We start from the raw sequence: 23884 nt of genomic DNA on the forward strand, positions 1-23884 counted from the left end.
GTTTTGATATCGTAACTTTCATTGTATGTTCGATTAATATATTTGCGAAATATTGCTCTCGCTGATTGTTTTTCGATCAACCGGTTATTTTCTAGAATTCCCAGAATTTGCACGAGTACCATAGAAATATATGAAATTGTTGTTTTAAATGAAATGTTTCAAGGACAAAGATTTTATTATACCTTCATTTTTATGTTTTTGATTCAGACTAATTTTACTGGACGTTGTATTTCAAGCGTTCGTATGAAAAGCGTAGAAAGCGAATATTCAAAGTTCAGATGATGCTTATAAAACCTAATATGCCTCAGAATTATTTTTTGAACGTGGAAATATTTTTGTAAAACGAGTGCACTGACTATTACGATATTCGTGAAATTTAAAACTTCCAGTTCCTTGAAAATACATGCAAGAGAAATTTGAGTATTTATATTCTGAACATACTGTCTAGAATCAGGTTCCAATGTTATAACTTCCATTGAATGAAAGACAAAGAATTATGTATATATTCGTAAAATATTTACTTTGCTCGGTTACATGAATATTTTATGACGACAGAGTAATCCACAAAATGGTTATGAAATCTAATAGAAGTATCGAACCATATATCAGAAGAAACACGATATGTTAATTCTGCGTGGTCGTTTAGCATGAAGAACATAAAGCATTCATTTCGTTGACAAATATGACGGCTTAATATTATGTAGTATAAGTTGTACCATCATATATATATATATGATATATATATATAACTTATGATATATGATAACTTATATATATATGAGACATACAATATAAATTATGTCACGTTAATTACACGAGCCATCAATTAGAAGGAAAGTTAAACATTTGCCGGAATGTGTCTACACGATAGCACGTGCTTCCTTGCACGGCCTGTACAGTTCCGGCGTTTCCGGCGAATAACGAGAAATATCCGGAAATCTTGCGGCACATGTTCCGGATTAAACACGCTAGCAACTCCAGTAATTTGGTAATTAATTCTACCATTACTGGCACAAGTATTCGTCTGAGGATTTCAAGTATTCAGGTAACGTTAATAAAGAGGCCGTGTACCGTTGCGTTGTGCCGCTTTAAAAAAATTATTATTCCTCTAGAAAAAAGACACGCGAATGTTCTTCTTTTGGATAATAAATATCAAACTTCAATTTATAACTTATCATGTTTTAAATAATCTAATTTGTCGATTAAGCAATAATTTCTCTTTGTCCACGGTACTAGAAGCGAGTTTTTAAAATTTTTACCTCAAACATGACACAAACGCATTTTTCATATTTCTCATGGGAAATTTTCCAGATAAAAATTCTAAAAATTATTAAACTAATTTTGCTTCCTACGAAACTACATTGAGTTTCATCATGAATGTGAATTAAACAAATTTTCACTATATAAATACTTAAATTATATGATTTTCGTATATTATATAATTCTTAATATTTATTAACAGTTTATGTGTACTATATAGATATCAATTTTGCTTATTTATATAAATCAAACCAAATATTAAAATAAATAATCAAATAAATCAAATCGAAATGATTAATTTCGAATGTTTATATGAAATATCTTTCTACCAAAATAGAGATTCAATTTTATATTCTAAGCATTATAAAAACGAGTACATTATTTGGACATTTTGCATATTTTTGCATGTTACATATTCATATGTATTTCTACATATTTTTACATACTTAAATTTCCCACCAATACTTGAACCTCCACGATCTACAAATTATATTTTTATGACTCATCATCCTATTTATGAAATATTTTCACATATTTAAAACAGTACATATTCATCAAACATCACTCATTGTCCAATTTATCGAATATTCTATTGAAAATATACCAATAAAACTAAAATATTATTTATTATTAAAAGCGTCACGATAAAAATAATACAAACGTTTGCGTTACATCGTCGCTAATAAAGTATACCACGATGTTGTAAAAGTGTCTCAATAAATAGTATGGCATTACTCAGCAGCTTATAAAGACTGCACGTGTCATTTTAATTGGATTCCAATGAGTAAAGACTTTCCGCGAACGCGAGCGAGTTCAAAGAGTGAAACAAGAACAAATAACGCGAGACTGGCGGCGGTTCGAGTTGGAAAGAAATTCTGTTTTTCGCGCGGCCAGACGTTAGAGGGAAGTGGCAGGAAGTGGAGGATGCGTTTGAGCCTTGAATTCAAATGGTACCGGGGCGGCTGGCCGGAAGTGAATCGTCTTGGAACGTGGATTTAAAAAGAAAGGGAAATGGGACACCGGCCGCTCCGATTTAACTGTACAAGTAAACCGGGTCGCAAATGAATTTGATACTGTCTCTTCGACGATGTAAATTAACTGCAAGTTAACTGTGTTTTTTTAATAGCGACAGTTTCCAGCGTCGCAAACATAGTTCGATTTTTGTTTTCTGTTACTGATAACGGATAAGGTTTATGCAGAATCATTTTCAAAACTATAGTTGAATAACCATTATTTGATTTTTTTTTTTTGCTTATTTGCGAATTTTATTTCTTGTTGCAGTCGTTTTTACGGAATTAGTGTTAGAACTTCGATAGAATAACTGTTATTTGATTTACTTTTGTTTACTCGAGTTTCATTATTTATCACAGCTGTTTCTTTTCTTTCTTCTATAAAATTATTTATTTGCAACGGTTTACGTAAAATTGTTCTTAGAATTTAATTGACTCGCTATTATCTGACTTATTTCTTGCTACAGTCGCCTAAGCAGAATAATTTTCAGAATTTAAATTGAATCGTTACTGTTTGATTTGTTCCTTGTTGCTCTCGTTTATACAGAATTGTCTGTAGAATTTAGTTAAGTAGTTATTATTCGGTTTATTTTTTTGGTATAATTTCACAATTTTATCTTGTTAGAGGAATAAGTTTTAAAAAATACTAACACGATAAAATCAATTTGAGTTTCTTCTCCATTTAATTATACATAGAACATTTCTGAAAACTACAGAAACTTTGTTCAATAGGGAAGTTGTATATTAGAAAAACTGATCAATAACCAAAACGCCATTAACGCGAATGATTCTTTTTCTCTTTCCTGTTCCTTTAAGCATGGTATTAAAACATGCATACATAATTAGTTTTTACTCTTCTCTTTTTCCGCTAGTAATATACTTCGAAGGAATGAGAGCAAAGGTGAACGTCTGTGACGTCAATCTTTTGCTTCGAGTTGTAGAAAGCAAACACGAAAATCAAACTATCTGTATTTGCGTCGAACGAAATATTGGATGTATATTACATTTTTATGCTACATCATACGTATAAAACAGTGTATCGCGTCTTGTTAGATATTTAATTAAATCAGAGACAAGGATTCCACAGAAGTGTAATCATATCATAAGTTACACACTTTCAGTTCCGTTCGGAAACATGTATTTTTTACAACTCGATACTCTTTTCATTCATTATACGTAATCTTATCAACATTTTTCCTAGAAGACCATAATTAACAAATAAGATGGTAAAAAATTACATCAAGAAACTTTCAACGATACATTTCGAGTGAAACGTTCAAAGAGAACAAAATTTTCGTATTTGCAGCCTGGAATATACAAAATTACGAATTAAACGAAAGATTGAGAGTTTTTCACAACTATACGCTTTCTTCGTTCAATAATGATAAATTTTGAATACAACATTTGATAAAAGAAAGATTGTCACATTCATAAAACAAATTAAAAGAATAATAATGACAATACGAAGAAAAACTTTCTCATGCGAGAGAAAGCAGCTTGTTTTACGTAATGAATTATAACGAAGTAACGAAATTGAGAAATTGACAAAAGGAGAAGTTGATTACTACGTTTAGTTACTGCGAAGCTCGCATATATCCTCCTTTCTTTTTCGCTATACATTTTATATTTCAATCGTTGACAGTTCTAATATTAATAAAACGTATATACGACGAAATATTAAAGAACTAAAAAAAAAAATACATGAAATAGCTGAATGACGGCGCTCCTATAGACCAGCGACATTTTTGTCTGGCCGACGATTTATTTTAAGAGCGAACCTCCGGCTCTTTAACTTTCTTTTCCCACTGCTTGAGAGATCGTGTGCACGCACGTGTTTTCGCGTGCAAATTTTTAAACGGAGCCTTGTCACACTCTCAGGGCCCATTAACCGCAAGGAACTGTAAACCGTAGTCGCATTTTCATGTAATAAGTCTCTCTGTGAAACGGAGTCGAGTTAAATCAACCGAGCATGCATGCTTCTCGCATAATCGACGCACGACAACGCACAGAGATCCGGTGTACTCCGACTTTCCTTTTACTTTCGACGATTTGCTCGGCTCTGACTCGCCAAGAATGCTATTCGTCACTTTTTAAATGGCGTGTACCGAAACAGTTGCGAGCATTTCGTTTCTTCGCTAACCTCGATGAATGGTTTTATACACGATATCTTTTATTTCGCTCGACTTATCGAAGTTATAATTGCTTTTGGCTTTTGATGTATCTGTCTCGTTTTATTTATGAAGATTCTTCTGAATTTGAAAGTTAGTTTGAGATAGATGAAGAGACGCAAGGTTGTTTTGTGAATTATATACGAATGGAATTAACTTGAGAAGAAGCTGTCTTGTCCTATGATTGATCGAGCAGGCTAATGATTTCGTATAGATATGTATCTATCTGATCGTTGTATAGAAAGTATTTGATGGTTTTTTAAGTAACGAATGTAGTTATTAAAATAGTTAGTCGTTATAAAAATTTGGTCATCAAGTAAAAGAACTGCGATAAGAAAATAATTAACAGAATGAAACTATCGTTTGTGAAAATTGAATATTTCTGGGAGACAATAGTTTTTAGAGGGACTGATAGAAATATTTAAAACACACACATAAATGGGAATATTTAACAAATTAATAAAAATGTTAAAAATATGTGAAAATATTTGAAACAATAATTAAGACAAATTCGTTCTGTTTAGTTGGTTGTTCAATGTATGTTTCGTGAAATCGAACAATTTCTAATTGCCAAGTAATTAAATTGAGAATGGCGTTTCGCTAATTTTGTTGCCAAATTAATGAAATTTGCTTCTGTATGTCGATTTTATAATATCTTTTACCTGGTGAAATTCGACGATTATATAATAATATTGGTACCTCTGATGAGAACTTGATAATTTTTCGTAGTGTAATAATAAACGAAATGTCTTTAGAAATTAGCGAAATTTAATAATTTTATAATTATTTTATAATTTCGCAGACCCATTTTTTCTAATCAATAAGTCAAATAATTTCAACTAATTCATTCGAGTCGTGAAATTTAAAATGAAAATAATTAATAAAAATAGTGTTCCAAATTCTACGTTTTATCGTAAACTAAAAATTTCAATCTCTAATCAAATCACAATATTTCTAAAATTCAATTAAAATTCTATCTACCGTTATTCTTCCCTTACAACAAACTTCAACGCCGCTTTTAATCAAATTTCGTTGAAAACGCGAAACTTCCACTTAAAATATACGAAAAAGTCTCTGTTAAAAATTTGATCACATCAAACTGATCAAACACTTCCCTTGTCGCAGACTATCATCACTTTCAAATTCAATCAATTCCTAGTCGAATCGATCTCGGCTAATACATTTCTTTCATTTTTTGCAGTAAATTTTCGATGGTAGGTACTCTTGTTACCTGACAATCAAACTACGGAAAATTGGAAGCATGTGCCACGAAGCTCTCGATGAATGGAATTGTACGCCGGAATTTTCAACGTGTCAAAAGATAAAAATCGAATCCCAGGGAAATAGCGAGCCCGTTGCAAGAGAATTGGCCTCATCGCTCAATTAAAAGCTCGTATAGGCACGTTCACTAATTTAGTCGAGTACGTGGTAGCCACAGCTAAATAACTTAAACATAACATAAATAATACCATCATTATCATCATCATCATGTTTATTATTATCATTTGTTATTATCGAGTAAAACCCTGCTCGACCAAAAAATCTAACGATTTGGATTCCACCGATCAAACACTTTTATTAAGCTACTTTACTAAACTTTGATGTTCACACGCGGCAAACTATTAAGTCACTCGCCATTCGATCAAAATACTGCGCCTGTCCTTTACTCGAGCGACGACGTGAATTTTATGCGACCTCCCACATGCAGTGATCCTCCTAGTGAATTTTTATCCGTAATCATTCACCCAGTACGGATGTGGCGGTGTGCATTTAGTTCGTCCCTTCCGTAAATTTAGGTCAACATCCTCCAAACCATGCGAAATCTCGCCATTGACGTCTCCAGAATGAACGAGCTCGCCTTTCGTCAGTGTGAATACCCTCCATGCGCTATTAATTAAGGCCAACCCTCCTTCAACGATTTTCATTCATGTTTCTGAAACTCTCCTTTGGAACGTCGATCCCTCGTGACGAACTTTTTAATGGTGATGAATTTCCAGATTCTTCCTTGAGCTGTTTGATGGATTATTTGATGGATGTGATTATTTGATGAAATATTGCCTAAATGGCAAGGTGAAGTTGGATAGACTCTTTAGTACCGTGTAAAATTAAATTCTATTAATTGATTCATATAAGCGCAAATAGGTAAGAAATGAAATATTACGACGAGTAGAAAAATTACTAAAAATTCTCGTGATTAATCTAATTTATAAGATGAGAAATTAATACTAATCTTCCACGAACGATTTTTATTTTTTGTCGGAAAACTCTTTTTCGCAAGCTCAATTCCTTGTATCTATATCTTGATCAATTTTTAGGTATTTTTCTGGTAGTTTAATCGATTACTTGATTAGATCTTACCGATTGGCGAATTAGAGTTACGTGGTTATTGTTATAATATATAAAATGTATTTATGTTAATTAACGCAAAAAGTATAACCAGATAGGAAATTGTAGGAATTTACAATGACGAAGCGATGAAATTTGTAAAATATGAAATTGAATTGGATTAAATTCGAATATTAATAAACGTGTTATAAAGTGATGTAGGAGTTGTTTTGAATGCACTTAATTTGCAAAGTGAAATTCGATATAATGTGCTATTAGGATATATAATATTATTTCATCTACCAATATATGCATACATAACTATGTGACCTAGATATGAAAATTGCGTGCCGCAGAAGCTGTTTCGTACAATCTTTATGATACATGATCAACGTAATTTGCAAAGGACGATAATCAGTAAACACCCGATGAGTAATTAAACAAACTGATCACGAATTTATTTAGTACGACGTCCCCAATGTCCTCGAGATAACAAGAATCGCTCGAAGCTTTACTTAAGCGACTAATTACACTTCGATAACAACCAAGAAAGAAAAATAATCTGCGAAATTATCAGCAAAAAAAACCATCGTCGCTATCTATTTCAAAAATATCGTTATATAAAAGAAACGATAAAATTGAATAATAAAAACGACAAATGAAAAGGAATATACCGAGAAGTATTTAATAAAACGAAGACTGGTAAAATTCATTAAATCTGTTCTGTTAGTTCCATCAATCTCGCAGCGTTTTCCGTTTCATCGAGGCGATATTTACGAGCTGAACAATTCCGAGGGATTCAACCCAGACGGTGACGTTACGACTCGGCGCCCGACGTCGCGTCGATTCATCAGTGTCGATAAGCTTCTTGAAAAATGCGTCTATCGTTGCTGACGCCTGGTATCGAAGGATGAACCGAGCACGCCTGTTACGCAATTAACGCCCGCATCCTGTACAACGAGATCTAGTTACTTGAAATCGTTTCCAGTTTTCTCCATCTATTAACTGGAATGTCGATCTTACCACACTTTAATGTTATGGAAAATATACAATTTTCTCGCTTCGTAAAAGTAGAACTTTGAACAAGGAGGAAATATGTACGTGGAAATTTCGTATGTGTGTAATATTTATTGTTTCTTAACGCGATATTTAACCGTGCGTTTTTTATAATTTCGATTCAAAGTTTAAAGTTAGTAAAGTTTGAAATTGTGGAAAATGTAGAGCTTGGAAGATTCTCAACAAGTGGAAATTTGGATCGCGGCTGGGTTAACAAATATAAAATTATGGGAAATAAAAGGTAAATAATTAGAACCGTAGAAAATATAAAATTGCGATATTTATGGAGAATTTTTTGCGATAAAATATTGCGATATTTATAGAACTTTGGAACTTTCAAAAGGTAGAACTGTCTGTAACTGAAAATTTTGACTGTGTATAATTTTCGACGAATAAAACTTTTAATTGGCAATGATTATACTTGTTTCTTCATACGATATTCCTTGAGTGTTTTTATCTGAATTGAATATGTTAAGTTATAGAAAAGGTATGAAATTTGGAACTCTCCGACAATAAAACTTTCTACACGTAGAAATTTCGTTTGTGTGTGTTGAAAATTTACACAATTGGAAGTTTCAATCGTTAGTGATTTTATTTGTTCCCGAATGTGGTATCGTTCGAGTGCCTTGGATAGATCGAAAGAAAAGTTGCGGAGAAAGTGGAAAGAGAACACGATGAGGTTTTTTTGTATTTTTCTAAAGCGTTTTTGTACTCCTCTATTAGCATTGCTTTCTTGCAACACGAGTTTCTCTTGGTCATTGAAACATCGAAGAGAAAAAGATTCTTTCTAAATCTTAAAAGAGTTAGTTCAATAGGAATAGAAAAGGCGTATATCGAAAAGACTGTCCAAAACTCAATCTTTTAACGAATTCTTTCGGAAGATACTTTAAAATTGAAAAAAAAGATTTGACGATACTATGTCTACTTACAGCAAAAACGCAGAGGACGAAATTTGTCTGACCTCGAGAATATACATTTATGTTCAGATTAGAATCTATTAATGTACACTAGGCTCAGAAATGCCCTTTTTAATCAAAGTCAAGAGAAAATATTCATAGTCGTTCAAGAAAATTCGATCATATTTTATCGATATTCCATTCTTTTAATACTAACAAATTTACTTACATCAATTATCACTTCTTAACTTTCAAATCAATATTAAAAAGATGATAATAAGCATTGTCGTTCCTCTTCTTATAATCAAACAACATTCTAATAACAGAGAATTAACTTCATTTTCATTAAACCCACAATCATTCGCGATTCTTCTCTCACAAATATCCTAAATAAAGTACCATCGTAAAATAACTATTATTCAGGTAATATCGATTGCCCAACTACTTTACCCGGCCAATATTGATTTCTTTAATTAAAATGAACACGAGTGTAACACTGTGCCGTTAACCGGCCACACGATCTACATTTTTTCAACGCGAAAAGCTTCAACAGAAAAATTTCATTTCACCGTTTTCCCACTGTAAGAGAATTAAAAAAAAAGCAAGAGAAGAGAAGGCCAACCACTAGATTAACCATCGTTGGACCGAAAACTAATTACTATGCCGCGAACGAGAGGATCGAACGGGAAAAACTGGAGTAACGCACAGTCATCGACCACGCGAAGTCATTTATTAATTGACGTCCACTTATCAACCCTTCGAGATATCGTGCTCAAGACCGACAAACACGTCTTCAGTTCCTGCTTTCTTTCCAATATGTATGGATAAATAGCACGGTATAAATAGTTCATTGTGAGTGGCAATCGCGGTGTGTTATATCGGTATGCTAATTCCATAGCTCGTCAGACTGTTGTACATATTAAATTCTTCAGTTGCCATATAAAATTATGGTTTTTGTAGGTTGCAATGGGAATGCTGTGTATCTTTAAAATAATTGTTTTTATTCCAGCCTTCGTGCGATGAATTTTGGTAAATATAATCTCTGCCTTTCACGACAACGATCGTGATCGGAATCGTCGTTTAAATCCACGATAGGGCTTATTATTATTCCGTCTTTCAAGTCGAACAACAGTCGTTCCCCGGTTCGATTCGCATTCGCTTCGATCGAAAAAACTGCCGTGTTATTCGCGTGGCAGACGGTAGAAAACGACCTCCCCTTTAAATATGCATGTTCGAGCGAGTTTAACTCGCTCACGGTGAAAGCTTTGATATTTCCGCTTTGAAATTTTCATTAACCCCCGCAGTTCACTGATCAACAAGTCCAATTAAACGCGGTGTTTGCCGTTTACTTTCGCGTAATCGGTAACCTCGTTCGATTTTATCCTACAGCATCTTCTCCGCGGTTTTTTCACGCTTTCAATCTTACCGCAGTCCTTGAAATTTTCCTCCTCATTCTCATTCTTGTTTTAACTTTGTTTGTATTGTTGTATTGTTTGTATTGTTTTAACGTTGTTTGTATTTTTAACTTTTTCGATAATAGACACTTGGAACGGCGAAAGATCGGAACTTGTCGAAAACACGAAATTTTGTGTTATTTCTGTGATTCCGAACTCTCAATACCTTGATAAATAAGTTATGAAAATATCGCAACGTGAATTTATCTAACATTTAATAGTTCAATATAGTTTGCGTTTGGATTCATTTTAGATTCGTTTTAATCAGTACGATCTCACCAATGTGTTAGAACCGATTGTATTAAGAAAAGGTAAAACATACAAATCTAACTTTTTAATTTTCTGACAAAAATTTAAGATTTTAATTTCTGACGAAATAAATACTACTTAAAAAAAAGAAAGAAGAAGGACGAAACAAACATTCTGAGTTTCAAGACCTTTGGAAGTTTTGGGCTCGAGTTCTGTACATATAAAAATCAGAAGTTAATCTACCTCGAAAGAAAAAACCAGTTGGATTGGAAACGACCGGAAGAACGTAGCTGGGTTAAAAAAATATGCTGGGATTGAGAGAGAATTTCGAACAGGTTTCCGTTTCTTTTAGAGCGGAACGAAATACGGTTCTTCCTCGGTCGTTCGAGATGAGTCAGTAGTCGACAAAGAACGCAAGACGTGAGAGTTTCAGCAGTTTTGTTATGAATCAACGATGCTGATGCGGTGAGAAGCATTCAGTATCCGGTAGATATGAAACTGATGAAATATAAATCATATTATTGCTTACGTAAGAGCGAAATGTGTCACCAGCTTCATTTTATATCGAGAAAAAAAAAGAGGAAACGATTTATGACTAATCTCGCTTATTACTAATTTAATTATTATTGCTAATGTAATTTGAATATGTTATCGTCTGTCGACGCGTGTAGTTAAAGGATAGAATTTGGTTTTCATTTTATAATTTTTCTGCGATATTACAGGCACGCACATAAAAGTTATGCAACGTTACGAACATTTTGTTTGGAAAGTTCAAATGTTGTGAACAGAAACGAAAGATGGACGTCCGTGGTTGAGGACTGAATGTACTAAAATTATTACGCGTCTTAACTGAGACGCAAGTCAATGACATAAATTTAATTAAAAATCTATTCTCATTATACTCCATCGTCTGTGCACGATCGCGATCGATAAAGTAAAAAGGGTGGAAAAAAAAAGAAGTGGCTACTTTCATTTGCATTGGACGCACTTCTTCAGAGTGGGACGTTGAAATTAAATCAACAGCCTGTTATAAACACTTTTAGTAGCGAAGTGCTTTTGACGTCACGATATTAATGAGGAATAATTATAAGCGGATCTTCGTTACGCCAAGCAATTTACATGGATTTATTCATGCACGAATTTTCCACGTTACAGGCCAACAGTTACCGAACTGTAATCGAATTCCGACCAAAGGGTAATTGACAATGGACAATTTGGAAAACATGAAGTTTCCACGTGTGATCAATCAAGCACGTGGACAAAACTGACAGTAAAAAGGATAAGAAAAAGGAAGAATACAGAATAAATGAGAAAAAATACCAAGAAATTGGAGCAACGTAATTTGCATATTAAAGTTTCTGATTTGGTTTAACGTACGCACAGTGAACGTAGAATTTCAAACAACGCTATGTAAATGTTGTTTATTAACCAATTTTTGCTAAACAGTGAAACTGGATGTATTTGTAGAAATCTTTTACGAATATATTTAAAATATACTTTACACCAAATAATTAATATTTAATAAAAATATTTTGAAATTTCCTTAACATTGAAGTAATATACGACCACCGTGATTATGTCGGTAAAGATTGAAACGAATCTGAAAATGTATATAGAAACTACGTATAAATACTTATACTATGTATAAACGAATAAAAAGGGAGTTAATAACAAAATTACTAAACAATTATCTACTATCAGCAGTTTATCAAAATTAATGAAATCACCGTTCCACGCATATTCCAACCCTCGAAACAAAAGAATCCCCGATTAAACTTCGTGTACTGCATTTAAACACCTACAAATAATCAATCTGTGATATGAAATTCAAACACGACTTTAAAAAATTACAATAATTAAAATTTAATAACCTGGCTTTGTCAATAATTATTGTGAATTACAATGATTTATAGTTGACCCTTTTACATTTTATACTTTCTCATATAAAATTCGATATTAAATCAGTCGAATCGAAATTTGCTGGACGAGAATAAATTTTCCAAGTACTTCGCCAGAACCGTAACAGCCGATTGTTGTTAAATAATTCAATTATTCGACTGCACACTTTCCGCATATCAAATTAATTAATACACAATGATAAACAATTAACAGGGTCAGTTCGCTGTAATGAAATACGCGACGCGTATTATAACGACGAGGAGCATTTCGAAACGAATAAACGTGAAATCATCATCGCACGGCGAAAGAGGGATGGAAAATAAAATACGCTTCGCTGGAAAAACACTCGCCGGGATGCAGAATTCCGAAAAGCGTGAAAGTAAATCGCATAGGAAGATTAGAGTGAGCTCTCTGCATTTTTCATTCGAGCTCGTTCCGATGCCCGCCGGACACCGTTCGTTCGAAAGCGCGTTATTACTCACAGGTGGACTTCACGGCAATGATTCATTCCTCGTTTAAAGCCGCGAGTCGACGAAGCTCTGCACAATAAGCTCGGATAACGTACAGAGATAGAAAGAAAGCCGAGAGGAAAAAACGGAGCATCACCGGCTACTGATATAGCGAGCCGCTCGCTTTAATCTATCATAATTTCGGAGATATGGTACACGGGATAAATGTTAGAGGATCTTATCAATTCAAATTGCAGTCAGATTTATCGTAGCGTAGCAAGATGTGGAACTTGTTTTTATGGCATTAAAATATCGAATTACTTACAGCCAAATATGTGAAATTAATGGTGGAACTATCGAATCAATCAAAGTAACTAATATCAGATTTTTTATTTTTCATATCGCTAAAAAAACATGCAAGTGTTTTCGATCATATTAACATTTATTTTTATTCAGACAGATTACATATATATTATTCAGTTTCGTGATAATACTTTAATTTTCATGAACTTTGTATGACACATTTAGATACATATTTAAAGGTCGGTAGTTCTGGCGTTACGAATATTATCATACAGTATTATTATATAATACATGTAAAATCTTGACAATGCGTTTTACAATTTTGTGGAAACTTTTTTAACGCAATTAAAATATCGAATTAAATGTTACTCGTGAGATGTAGAATTTTGGGATTATTCGAAATGTTAAATGTTATAACTCAGTGGAATTATATAAAATATTATCGATTCGTATTAACGAGTATGTATTATATTAAAATTTTATCGAATTTCTGTTTGACTATAATATTGCAGAGGGGAAAAAACAATTTCGTAATCGATGGAAATTTTACAAGTGGTTCGCAACGCACGTAAAAGAAATCCGTGAAATTCATGAACTGAAATTACAATGTAAAGCATATGCAAAGTAATCCAAGATAAACAGAGTTAATAAGAGTTAATAAGTTGGTTTCAAGTGATGTATTTTCCGCAGTCGAATGCGTGAGATGAATAAAATTTACCTTTGGACACATTTATAATACATATTATCTATTTAACTCTTTTCAGCTATAAATACTTTCTGTGCTGGCTTTTTGTCTTCTCGTCAACTTTGTATTCAAAAACTAGAAGGTATCCGATATTGGCGTCATATAAATATGAATATATTTATTATATATATCTTTAGTTCAAAGATAAACTGTTTCATTTGAAACACTCGTGTTCATAGCCATGAAAGGATCGAAATGTATTCAAAAATATTGAAACAGTCATTAATATTAACCAGATACTCTCTTAACCAACCTTTTTCAATATTCGGTAAAAAATGTCATTCTATATCTGTATAAAATTATAGTCAATTCGATAAACCAACGAAATCTTCAAAATGTTTCAAAAATTCCACTTGATATCTAAATTACTTTCATTAGTCAAATCGAATTAATATTATTAGGCAAATTATTAGTAATAATGAAGTAATAATTAGTAATAATGAATCTCTTGTATGACATTTCGTAAACGTGTAAAATAAAACCTATAAGATCTACTATTAACGTAAGTGAATAATTTCCCTCCAAAAATTCCTCCAACTATAAATAATATAACCATACAAAAATTTTAACGAATGCGTAACTTATAATTATCACGTTATACACGTAATTCCTACTAAATCAATAACCTATCTACAATTATCTAATAAATCAATTTTCACAATTTTAATAATTCCACAAATGTCCTGCAAGGAACCAAGATAAAGTTTCAATCGAATACGAGATAGCGAACGAAAGCAGATGGAAAAATAAGTGAGGGGACAATGATGAAGAAAAACGTAATGGACAGCGCGTGGCGAAAGAGGAAAAAAGAAAAAAAGGTTAAAGGTCGGACGTCCAATTTGTAGCAGGTCACAGAGAGACGCCTGGGGCCGTGCATGGTACTACGATATTGCCATTGACTGTTATGGTATGACCTGCCAATATTTTTCTTTTACTTTGAGGCCCAGAAAATTGTTTAACCGATGTCCGAGCTGTCTCACCATGGCTACATTTCAAATACGACAGATTACATAAATCTGACGCGAATACGAAGATCTATAAACGTTTCAGACGTCACGGATTAATCGCCACAACCTCTTTCCTATTTTCTTATCTTTTAATATTTGGTTGACGCACACGAAGTGTTATCGTTTTTAAGAAATGCAAATTATCGATAGATGGTGGGTTTTATGCACTTTTGGGAAATTTAAAAGCGCAAGAACGTATAGAATGTGCATAATATATAAAAAGATTGCTGTAACACATACGAGTGTTGATTAATTACGCTGTTAATTCATAACATCGTAATATTTTGCATGAAAATAAATCGTTTATTAGAAGATCAAGCGATCAGTTCAAACTTTGAATAAACACTTTGAGCGGTGTATATTAAGTGTAAGCTAAAAATTCTCCTTTTGCTATTTAAATACAAAAGCTTGGTAATAAGTTCGCTGAAATTACAATTCATTCTCTGAAGTTGCTTGGTATTTTTCAGTTACATAAGCCCCGGGACTCTTCAATTGCACAATTTATTCTCGTGTCCGTTAAACTTTACATATTTCTGCATTTTTTAATTCACCGTCAGTAATTACCGCTAACGAAGATGAAACTAAAAGAATAGCTTGGAAAATTTCACAATTTAAACTCTAATTCCAATACTGAAATGTCTCTTGAAGAGTAATAAGTTTTAAAGTATAAAAATGTAATGTAATATGATTCTCCATGGGGAAAAAGATACCGCTTTTAATAGTTACAGAAGGATCACGACTTTTGATATTAAATCTTTGTAGGAACTCGTTAAGTCGGTACAAGAACTCTGTTGCGAGTATAAGGAAGTTTAATATAATTCTTCGAGGTGCGGAATAATTACACAGCAACTTTGTAAGACCGAGCCGTTCTAGTTTTAGTTCTATTTAATGGTTTGACGCGTAATGACTTATCGCAGATCGTATTTCCAAGTAAAGGTGTTCATTTTTTTAAATTTCGAGATCAACCAGGAAAGAAACTAGTATTAATTAAAAGCGCCAGAAGGCAAACAAAAATAACAATAAATAAAATTTGATCGAATTTTACTTACTATTTCTATTATTATTTATTCTCTCTATATGTAACTTCACATGCTTATGAACAACAAAATATTTATTATAAAAAAGATTATAAACAAAATTTATAAACAAAGTTCTACCTATTTGATCACATAATTCAATGTCTGCAGCGATAAAAGGTTGAGTCTAATTTTCGTAGAAAAGGGCTGAACCTATCGACACAGATGCGTGGAAACAAGAGAACAAAAGTTGGGGAATTAACGAGATCAGCGCAAAACAAAGAGGGCATCTCGCGCCGTGACTAATTGCCGTTTGAAAATGAATTATCGAACAATTCGCGAAGCTGTCCGAAGTTATACACGCGACGTTGATATTTGCTTGTTATCGATTAGCTCTTTCTACCAGTATCGAATACTGATTCTCGTGTACGTACGGTAGTTCACGAAAATATTTCAACAATTTCCATACGAAATTTTATATTATATATATTTTGCGTGTTTTACAAGATACTACTATTATGAATATATTGGTGAAATATATACTTGAAATCTACCTGAGAATGTTCAAATATCTTGTAATTTTCATATTCGTAAAAGATTGTCTGCAAGGATTCGAATATTTTCGTGAGCCCATGTACGTATACGGTAATCGTCATCGTGAATTATACGACTCGTCAGACTAGACGACTCTAATATGAAGACTGAATTGGATTTCCGCGTAATCCGTCACCGTGGAAGCTAAATCTAAGAGACATCGAGCGGACGAATCACTTCGCACAGAGCCGTAAATCCACTGTAATATTCGTCATCCCTTTATATCAGCCCCTATTCTGCACAGAGCTTAAAGATCTGCGCCAATCAACGCGTTACAAATTTATTGCCAGACATTAACGACCGTGTAAACATAGTGCAATTCTTTTCATTGATACGACAATTTATCGATTAATTTTGATTCCTTAACGAATCACGAAATTTATCTTTTTCCATGTTACCTTTAAGGCGAGGTTTGAGTGTATTGCGAAGTACATAATATCTCGAGTTGATTAAAATTAATTGATCTGTTGTAAAGACTAAATTACACATCTCGTAATCTACAAGTAAGCCATTCTTTTAGTTCTAATAATTTTTGGAATATTGCATACAATGTAATATATGTTTCTGAATCCCATCCATGAGAATTGTTTTCATCCTTTCAACGTGGATTTCGATACGTAAAAACAAAAAGTATGTATCGATTAATTTTTTTTTCAGAAATATATTATACGTTAATTGCATCAAAATCAGCGATTTATTATACCAGGAGATTTACATTGTTGTATTGATATTATTTTATAAGAGGATGGTGTCTTATTTGGTACGAATTTCACCAACAATGTACTAGGATTACATACGTATAATATAAATATAAATGCAATATGTTTTTATTGGTTTTTTTGGCTTTATGCGAGTGGTTGAATCAATATCAGCTTCTAACAACTTTTCCATTTGGAACGGAGAAGTTTTGAGTGTTTATGATTTTTCAAAAACTCTACATGTTCTGGCGCTGTTTTGTTACGACATAAAAATGTTTGCAACTTTTTATACTAAACTTGTTTTACATGGCAGAATATTCAACGTATCGAAGCTAATGAATCACTATGCCAATGTCGAAGTAAATACGACGCTGTGTAGATATATTTTTTATTCGCTGCGTGTGTGACGTTAGCGTTTTATGTAAACATCGTCCGTGTTAAAAGGTTTTTGCAAATTTGATGGAGCAGTAACACAGCGAAAGAGATTAAAAATTATTATAAAGTCTTTTACGTTGACAGAGATAATCTGATTTATATATAAATTAGAGATTTCGCCTCTTAATTCCAGATAACCATCATTCTTTACCTTGTTAATTAAATATGAATTATATCGATGATATTTTTTAAATAAGTTTTTAATCACGTAACATTTCCATTAGTGCCTTAATCTCTGTATCGACATAATTTGTTCCTTGTTGAGATTGCAAAAAAGAAACATGATATGAGAAAAAATCTGATTGCCAGGTAACGTTAACGTTGCAAAGATTGCTTGTAAAAAGGCCTAAAGAAAACGATCACAGTTCCTAGCGGTACATGTTTCCAATACATTTCGTCTACGTTTACTACATACTGCTATGAAATACATTTTACAATGATACATTTCCTTTAACGTTAATATACAGTGTCACGGAATAATTGTCAAAAATTTTGGGAGATTTTTTTGAAACATTATTATAAGCACAAAATTGTCATATGTATATAATTATATTTTTCAGTATTATTACAGTTGTAACGCTATTATTATTGCCATACTAGAATTATAAGTTTAGTACAAGATGGTTTCTCAGAAATTTTTCAAAATTTTCCTGCAAGATGTTTCGTGCAACGAACTTTATATCCAGATATTATATACCAGTTCCTGCATTTATCTCGTTTTTTTTCTTTTTTTGCAAAAAGTAAGTACTTGTACCACTTTCTCACTAAACACTTCATACACTTGATGACAACCTGTGTATTTAAATAATAAGTTTAAATAATAAGCAAACAAATTAAGTTAAGAACATTTATGTTTGCTAATGTGCAAAAAAAAAGTAAGAATATTCCACAAAACCACTATAATTCTAAGTATGATAACGCAATTAATTTCAACCAAGGAATAATCACATCTACGATACGCCGCATAATGAAACGTTGTCAACCGGGGAGTCGAGATAATGCTGGAAAAAAACAGTTGAAACAGACGAGAACAGGAAGTTGTTATACCATACACGGAGATGGGTGTCCACGGTACAGTGACAACGCGTTGCATAATCCAAATTGCATTTTGCACTGGCGCGTACCTTCGTGTCTTTCATTTTTAATCCGCAACTGGTCATCATTGGTATCCACAGCAATCTGGTTTAGGTTACTTGATACCAATCGGATAGATTAACAAATTTTATAAAATGATAGAGATGTATTTTTGGAAATTTCAGTAATTTACTTATTTAATTAAAAATATTATACTTTAATCGTTGGTGATCCTAATATTAATTTTATTTTGTATTCTAATTTTAAATGATTAAAGCCATGAATTATTTGAAGTCCGAGCGACATTTTGTATTAACTGCTTTATATTTCATAATTTACTTCGAAATGTTATTCAGAATTTCGATCTATTTTCATACCCTTCACATTTAAATAATAACATATTTAATTGTTAATATATGTATTTTCATTATATAAAGTTATAACGCAAAAAGAACGTGGTTTAGGTGTATGACCAAATTAGAAAGAATGAAATGGAATTTACGGTCTTTGTTAGGTAAAATATAAATACAAGATAAAATTAAATATTCTGACGGAAGAAGAGTATAATTACTATTTAATCCAACTCAAACTGTGTTGTGAAGACCTATAACTGTAATAAATTGTTCGGAATTTTGAATGGCCGTTCGTTTATGGTTCGGGCAGGCCCATTCCCTTCTTTGGGAATTATCTGTCCACCCCGAGCTGTAATGACTCAAAGGTCAGGAAAAAAATCCGGCCGGGTAGGCACGATAGACGGACGAGATCGAACAGCTGGTGGAGAATCAGCAGCATAGAAGGTCAGTTCATCAACAGACATGGTACCGTGCGGGTGAAATACTTCACTCTCCACAAGATCTTACCACCGCCGTGTTCATAACATCAAACTTTTCTTTTATACAACAAGCGCAAATAAAGTGCTAAATCACACCAACAATCGATTTATTAAACCTCCTCCACCTTGAGCGTTAAGTCATTCGAAGTGTCAGAAGAGAAGAAGAAGCGTCAGAGAGAAGCGTCAAATGTTTAATAGAAGAATTTAGAAGTGTCTGTTGGATATAATGGGTTTATTATCGTTTCAACATTGTTTCAGAGAAAGCTAAGGTGAATGTTAGATAAGGCGGGATTAAAAGCACGATAAGCAGGAGCTGCGGAATATATACGGATTATTTGAAAATTTTAATACGTTATTGGAGAAGTGAGTTTCGTTTATGAGCACGTATATTGAGAATATTATGGCTCACATCGTCCTTTTCCGCTCGAAATGTTGCATAATGAATAATACTATATGGAATTTGTGAGATACAAAAAATGAAACGTTTTGTAAAAATAATGACATAAAATATTACATAATTAATGATCTATCGACATTTATTTACTTTATTTATTTCGAATAACAATAGAAAAAGAAAATTTCTCTAAAATATGTTAATAAATATATGATACAATTCTTTAAGAAATATAATCTATAGAGAAAAGAAAATAAATTCTAGTTTGTATAAACAAAAAATTAATAAACTCTTTTTAGATCATAGAATCTGTCTAGAAAAATAAAAAATTTTTAAATCGATTATTAAATATCTGAACGCGATCCATGAATTTCGAAATCTGCAAGATCCGAATCGTCGGTAAAACAGACGTTCGTATCGTAGATGGCAGCACGAACCACTCGATTTCACTCGCTGCGCTGCTTGAAATATGTAATTAGATAGGAGAAAGGAAATTCCTAAACGGAGTTATCGAGCTGTCGCAGACAAATTTAGGTGAATTTTAAATGTCAAAATGAACTGCAAACTACTTTTGTAATTTTGGAACATTGTCGAGCCAGATTGATGAAAACAAATCTTGGCAGATCATCGGATAGATCGTTCTTCGTTCACTTTATTAATAAATCTATAATTAAGCGAACAGTTGTATTTAAAATTTCTCAATGAACGGCGCTTATGTAGCTATTTCGAGAAATCTGATTTTTCAGTGCTACGTTTGTTCACAGGTTAAATTAAAAAAGCTGGTACAACTTTTGCTTCGAAATGAACCATACTAATTTAAATAATTAATTAAAATAATAAACTTTGGGGGTTATTTAAACATATTCTTTATTTCTTTGTATCATTATTATATAATAATTCTATATATTATATTGGATGAAGCAACAGAGGCATTATTCCAACTCTATAATTCACGATTCCCATTAGGTGACATACTTCCTTTCAATCTTCATTCAATTCCATTACGAGTTTCTAAAAACCTTCCTGTTCTGAAACTCAATTTCAAAATATCATGATTTCGCGTATTGTATTATATTGAATATGTCAACAAAAGTATAATATAAAATACAAGAAAAAATGTAAAGCTGAAAGTTCGTCCTAAGTCGATAGTGGACGACCGTGTATAATAAATAATAACAAATAAATAATAGTTTCCATATTCCATCCATGGATGTCATATTCCTATTTTACATTCAGTTTCACTGCGAGTTTCCATAAACATCACTGTTTGAAACTTTCATCAAACTCCATTTCCAAATGCCACGGTTTCCACTAAAAATGTCAGCCTTTTATTGAACTCTACCTTCCAAATACAGATTTTCAAAAATCCTTAAACTTTTATTAAACATCACCACCGAATGTTACAATACTCGCTAAAAATCCTACGATTTTATAAACCCACAATGAACCGAATCACATTCGTAAACCCTCCGACTGTCGCTATTTCATATTTCTCAAACAATTTCCCTCTGAAAAGTACCCTTCTCCTCCAAACACTGAACCAATCACGCAACCCTCCACTAAATAGGGCGGATCGTCCCACGTATTTTTTTAATCTATACCAACTGAACTAAAATCTACATTCTTTTATTGTTTTTTAATCTAAACTAATTAAACTAAAACCTCCGCTATTTCATCAACCCACGTTGAACAGAATAAAAAATTCCTCAAACGATCTCCCTTCGAAAAGGGAAATCCTTCTTTTCTAAACACTGGGCCGATCATGCAACCATCCTGCCAAACAAAATGAACGCTAGATCGTTCCGCGTTTTTTAATCTAAACTAACTGTATTCAAATCTCGGCTCTTTTATCGAGTCACGATAAATCCACTCAAAACTTTCGAAAATCCCTCGATTCGCAATATCCCATATTTTTCAAACAATATCCCGTTCGAAAAGCACCTCCCTTCTTTCCCAAACGTTGAATCGCGCGATTAAGGAAATGGAACCCGGACAGAAATTTTTTCCATCTACCAAATATCATAATAAATATACTACACCTTGGATATTTCAGGCAAATTTGCGTATTACGTGCATTCTGTGCATCTTTGAATCATCAAAGTTCTCACGAACGCATACAAATCCTCGATCTAACAATCGGAAACTTCAAAAGGCCCTTTGACTCTCGATATCCCATATTTCTCCAACAATTTCCCTTCGAAAAGTACCCTTCTTTCCCAAACATCGAGCCGATCATGCAACCCTCCCCTAAATAAAATGATCGCCGAATCGTTCAGCGATTTTTTAATCCTGCAAATAATCGTCCGCGTAATCGCAATCATCAGAGCGGATGGAGAGAGGAGCGCAGCGACGCGAACCTCGAAAAGTCGACGCGGGCATAACACACGCCAGGAGAGGAACTATTGATTAACTGTCTGGCACGTTGCGTCTCGAGTCTGGACAGCATTGTCTTTCATTATGCGATATCGCCGCCGCATCCGGAATGGTTCGTGAGCATATCGTAGCAAAGCAGCTAGCCGAAGCGTCCATCGCAGCGTAGGGACGCTCTTCCTCGCGCTTACGTGCACACGTTTCGCGAATGTGGAACAAACCGGTCGGAAAAAGAGAAATTCGCGTCGTTCGTCTGCGTCAATTCCTTGCTTTTCTCCCTTGTCCTCTATAATAGACCGTTATTTCCCCTGGTTTTCAGCCGACAACCAACGAGAATTGAAAAAAAAAAAAAAAGAAACACCGCGAGACCTGGAAACACATGCTACGTGTCATGGAAACGACAGAATGAATTAGTTTATCGATTTTGGTTCCGGAGAATGAAAATAGATACTGTTTGGAATCGTCGTTCACGGTATCACAGCTTTGCTTCCAAAATAATATAATTTGGATAATATTTTCTCTTCCTCTTTTAGAATTTTTGTACTCGAGGTTTCACTGTTTCTTTTTTTTCTCTCTTTTTTTGTCGAATTATTAGTACGGGGAATTTTCTTAGGGGTTTTTATGGTTACAAAGATGATAATAGCTTCGTTGAACGATTGAAATGAAACTTGATTCTGAATCTTGCAAACGCATTTCGAATGTGTCGCAATACAAAATAATTTATGCCAGGAAAAAGTCAAGAATTAAAAATGGAAAATTATAAAGATATTTGTCTGCTGGTTTCTTCAGTCTATTCTTGTCAAATTATATGTCTCAGCATGAATAATTTTTTTTTTCGAGCTTCCGAATAATTCTCAAAAATATTTGACATTCTCTTCTCCTTTTCTTCTTCTTCTTCTCTCTTATTTTTTTTCTTTTTTAGAAACTTCTATCCAGTTATGTCACTTTTGAAATACATGAGCGATATAAGTATTATTCTTCTTGATGATAAATGAATCGCTTAGAAGTAGTACGAAACCACTTATTAAATTGAATAGCAAAGGAAAAGGCAAAGATGTGACAAACATTATGTTTTCGGAATTTCTGTAGAGTTTACTATTATCTGTGCCATTTCCCGAGATAATAACACGAATAGCATGTATGAAACGCGCAGGTGGAGTTTAAAATTGGACTCTAGACTCCTTCTTAAGGCGAAAAACGTAAATGTTAATTATAAAGATTACAAGTGTACTTTGCCTCCGATTAATTATTATAATGGAGCGTAATGTTCCCTTAGTAGATTAATTCGTGCAAATGATACTTCAACAACAACTATTTTAAAACGAACTTTTACGACTTCTTTTTCAAGACTTTTTTGAAGTTGACTTTGCAAAAACACGAGATTTGAAAATTACGAACTCCAACTGCTTTCAACGTGAATTAAATGAAGCGCAGATCGCTGTCCGAATTAATGATCTATCTTCTTGAAATATGAGTTTTGATGTTTCAATTTATACCATTCACGCACATTCTGTTTCGATATTATATCAGATCTGTCTTATTTAATCAATGATACTAATATCTAATTTTTGTAAAAAAAATTATACTCCATTTTTTTTATTAATTGAAACCTTCCATAATATAAATTCACACAAGCATATTGAACTTCAT

General features: G+C 33.0%; 1 protein-coding gene across 9 annotated transcripts in view; it reads right to left on the reverse strand.

Annotated features, from left to right (window-relative positions):
* LOC117164860 (rap guanine nucleotide exchange factor 2) overlaps positions 1-23884 on the reverse strand; it is a 249658-nt gene that overhangs the window by 43154 nt on the left and 182620 nt on the right. The gene's annotated exons all lie outside the window — the stretch shown is intronic.

This window comes from Bombus vancouverensis, chromosome 8 (assembly GCF_051014615.1).
Source record: "Bombus vancouverensis nearcticus chromosome 8, iyBomVanc1_principal, whole genome shotgun sequence".
NCBI classification, from domain to species: Eukaryota; Metazoa; Arthropoda; class Insecta; order Hymenoptera; family Apidae; genus Bombus; species Bombus vancouverensis.